Source organism: Eupeodes corollae, chromosome 1, assembly GCF_945859685.1.
Source record: "Eupeodes corollae chromosome 1, idEupCoro1.1, whole genome shotgun sequence".
Classification (NCBI taxonomy): domain Eukaryota; kingdom Metazoa; phylum Arthropoda; class Insecta; order Diptera; family Syrphidae; genus Eupeodes; species Eupeodes corollae.
The window spans coordinates 69,208,607-69,213,193 of record NC_079147.1 but is presented as its reverse complement, the minus strand read 5'-3'; positions in this window follow the sequence as shown (position 1 = coordinate 69,213,193).

Genomic DNA, 4,587 nt, shown 5'->3' with positions numbered 1-4,587 from the left:
TAGAGATTGTCAATTTGATATTAAGTTGTCGTTAAATTCCTGAATCTCACCTTCAATTCCGTCTTATTTTTTTGACGCACATAAATATAAATAATGAGCATTAAAGCTATTTTTATTTGCTACATGTAGAAACTATATGGCAAGTATTGCATTCGTAAAAAAATTTGAACTCAAGCTTTTAATCGAATATGACATTACGATGGTAGAAAAGTTGAAAAAAGTGGTTCCTCCGTTTCCGTTAGTCTGTCTGTCTGTATTGGCCCCAGTCCCGTCGAAAGGGGAGAAAACGCCCCAGGCCCGATATTTTCTAGGGCCCTTAAAATTGAAAGCAATTAGAAGAGTGTTTTTTTTTAATATACTTTATCTATATTCATTATCAACATGCCTATTCCCACTTATTTTTATTGGCCCGAAAATTTAAAATCATTTATGCTTTCGCAATTGGGTCACTGTTTTCATATTATCTACCCATCTATCAGCCACAAGCCTGCCATTTGGGCCCCTGATTATTATTGGTGTACTTTTTGTTAATACTTAATGAAAAATTAGGCACCTCTGAACTATTGTTTCGCTCTTCTTATTGACTATAACGTTAATTTCAAATTTGTTTTATTTTAAAAATTTCTAAAGTCAAAATAAGAGGCCCGGCAACTTAAAACGAAAGAAACGGTTTCCGTTTTTGTAAATTTTCTTTTCTTCTATTTTCGTTTCTGCTAAGAACGAAATGTTTGTTTCGGTTTCGGTGCCCCGACCGGAAAATCCCACGCAAACGTTTTTCAATTGTGGTTTCCGTAATATAATTTAAAAAATAGGTTCAATCACTTCAAAGTGTGTATATAGCGAAATGTTGTAGTGCCGCAATCACGTTTTTTGATGTTGTTTACAATTATTTCAACTTTTTGAGCAGCAGTGCCCATAGTTATGAATTTTTTAAGAAAAATGTGCCCGGATCTCTTCACAAACTTTCCGATAGAAGATGGTCACCATTTGCAAATCATTTAACTGCTGAAGCTCGAAGAGATGTAAATGGCGTTCTAAAATATATGCACATATTTGAATGCGTCCTGATGTCTTCGATTTGGTGCAAGGTTCTTAGCGCTATAAATGAAAGAAGTATCATTCTTCAAGCCAGAAACATGACTATTGACGTTGAAGTTCGAAATATCGACAACTTTATCTCCGATTAGAACATTATTCGAAACGGATGGGATCAAATTTTATCGGATTGAAAAGCAGTTGCCACTAAATTGGGAGTTGTTCCAGAATCGTTTCCATCGAACTGAAAAAGGCAGTTAAAAAGAAAAATTTTTAGAAAGATGTCTGTGCGTGCGTGTGTACGTACGTTTGTACGTCCGTACGTTCGCGACGTTTTTTTCGTCGTCCATAGCTGAAGAGCCAGATTTTTTGAAAAAAAAATCAATATAACGGTTTTTTTTTAAAGTCAATAAAACTGAAAAAAAAAAATTGTCACCTAAAAAATTTTACGACTGAAATATGATTTCATCTCTAAAACAATTTTGTGCAACGAAGAATAATGTTTTTGACATCTGACAAAATTTTGAGAAAAATCTAATTGACAGTTTTTTTTATAAAAAATAAAAATCTAAAAAAAACATTACTCAAAGTTCGTAAAAATTGAATATCGATTCAAATATCTTTTCAAAAACTTGAAATTAAGGCTTCAATTTTATTTTATCTTATAAGAAATATTGTTTTCAACATTCTAAAAAATTTTGAGAAAAATTGAATTGACAGTTTTTTTACAAAAAATAAAAACCTAAACAAAAAATGTATAAAAGTTTGTAAAAATTGATTTTCGACTCAAATATCTTTTCAAAACTTTGAGATATTGGCTTTTATTTACTTTTATCTTTCAAAAAATCTTGTTGTCAATATTCAGTTAAAGTTTGAAAAAAATCGAATTGACAGTTTTTTTACATAAAATAAAAACCTAAAAAAAAAATATAAAAGTTGGTAAAAATTGATTTTCGACTCAAATATCTTTTCAAAACTTTGAGATATTGGCTTTAATTATCTTTTATCTTTCAAAAAATCTTGTTGTCAACATACAATTAAAGTTTGAAAAAAATCGAATTGATAGTTTTTTTTTACAAAAAATAAAAACCTAAAAAAAATAATTTATAAAAGTTGGTAAAAATTGATTTTCGACTCAAATATCTCTTCAAAACTTTGAGATATTGGCTTTAATTTACTTTTATCTTTCAAAAAATCTTGCTGTCAACATTCAATTAAAGTTTGAAAAAAATCGAATTGACAGTTTTTTTACAAAAAATAAAAACCTAAAAAAAATGTATAAAAGTTGGTAAAAATTGATTTTCGACTCAAATATCTCTTTAAAAATTTTAAGCATTGGCTTTAAAGTAATTTTATCTCATAAGAAATATTGTTGGTAAAATTTTTAAAAAATCGAATTGACAGTCTTTTTTTACAAAAAATAAAACTCTTAAATAAAAACAATACTAAAACTTGGTAAAAATTTACTTTCGGCTCAAATAGCTTTTCAAAACTTAAAAATATTGGCTTGAAACTTATTTTATTTCACAGAAAATATTGTTTTCGATATTCAGTAATTTTAATATAAAAATCCAACAGTCCGTTTTTTCATATAAAAAATAAAATCTACAAAAAGAGTACGCAAATTTGGTAAAAATTGATACGAGTACATAAAGACAAACTTTTAAGCAAGACAAATCGACAGACGGGATGGGAAGTTATCAGTGTGGGTCGCATCCCAGCCTCTTTTTTGTTTTTTTTTTTTAATTTTGCAGCGTTCTTCGGATTAATAAAAATGGAAACAAGAAAAGTACATATTATTTTTGGAAAAAAGTTACGTTTTCAAACAATTCGATTCCGTTAAGGAGATAGCACCATTCAACTTAGTCGATTAAAAAAATAAATTAGGTGGCGCAACATTCCGTTTAGAACTAGGGCATAACGCCTTACTGTTGTCAGTGATTTTTTTTTTTCATTTTAATTTATTTATAAAAAAAATGTACATATATTTGGCTTAATTCTAACATAAATTATATTTAACAATAATTTAAATTAAAATATTTGTTGGCACAAAGGGGGCCTAACTTTATCATTGGTAAATAATTACAAAAATTAACATGTGTTTAACATGAAGTCGATGGCTAAAAAAATAGTGTCGTTGGTCAGGTTCATCTCTGGTTGTTCAGTCCCGGTTGTCCTGATGGAGGTTGGTTGGGTGTAGCGGCGTTTAGCCGCGGTAGTATGCTGACTTCAGGCCAGCATAGAAGGAGACGTCTTCGTCGTCAGTGGTGAGTTTGTCCAAGATATCCATACCAGAAAGGTATTAATTGGTTAGGGTGGCTGGCGACTTTGGTGATAATCTTCCTTGCTGCCTGTGGAAGGAACTGGTGAAGTGGCTTGATTTCAGCTTCTTCGTAGACTCTACGATTGCTATAAAGTTTCTGCCGTTGACGGTCGAATTGTAGATTAGTGCATATCCTTAGTATCTTCCTCTCGAAGACTTTAATTTTTTCCATTGCAGTTTTTGATAAAGTGTACCATATCAGAAAACTGTAGGTGATAACCGGTCTTAGCAGTTGTTTGTATATCAACAGTTTCGTTGGTTTACTCAATCCAGTTTTCTACTTCAAGAGAGGATGAACTCGATGGAGTGGGATATTGGCTTTCTTTATCACAGCCTCAGAGTGTGGTTTGAAGTGCAGCAGCTTATTGAAGTGTATTCCCAGGTATTTGACCTTCTTCTTGGCTTTAATTCTTGATCTATCCGGGAACGTCAGAACAAGGTTTCGGGCCACTGCCACCGATCTACAGTGGCTGTTGTTGGTGACGGGTTATGGAAGCATACCAGTTCCGTTTTGGAGGTATTTAGCCTTATTCCCCCACTTCTGGTAGTACTCGTAAAATCTGGTTATGTGTGCTTCTACCCTTTGGGCTGCGATAGTAGGAAGCATGGACGTGAGTGGTCAGATGTTATCAGGCTATAGAGGAACGGTCCAAGTTTCGATCTTTGGGCGACTATAGCCTTTACGTATCTAATTGTTGACTTGCAACTATCTATTTCTACAAAGAAAAGTTGAAAGAAAGAAAAGAAAACAAAATTTGTATTATTGGATGGGGATATCAAAACAAAAATTCGGAGCTTATGGGTGAGGGCCTCAATCCATACGCTGTCGAAAGCTTTCTCAATATCCAGAAAGCATCCAACTATGGCTCGGTGGCTATTGAAAGCAGCGGCGAAGTCGGATGGATCGTTGAGTCAGCTTGTCGGAATTCAAACTGCATGTCGGGGATAATGCTATGCTCGTTGCAGAATTTCTTTAGCCTCCTTAAAGTGACTTCTGCCAGAATTTTCCTGATATTGTTGAGGAGTGAGACTGGCCTGTAGTTGGAGATCATATTGGTACTGCCTTTCTTCGAATTTGCCACTACTTTGGCTGTCTTCCACTTTTTTGGAAAGTAGCCGTTGTTGGTGCAGTTATTTATGATAATAGTCAAGATTATCATATAAACTTGCGGAAGTCTGTTCAGGATATAGTTGGAAATCTCGTCCATTCCAGTTGACTTCTTCGGCTT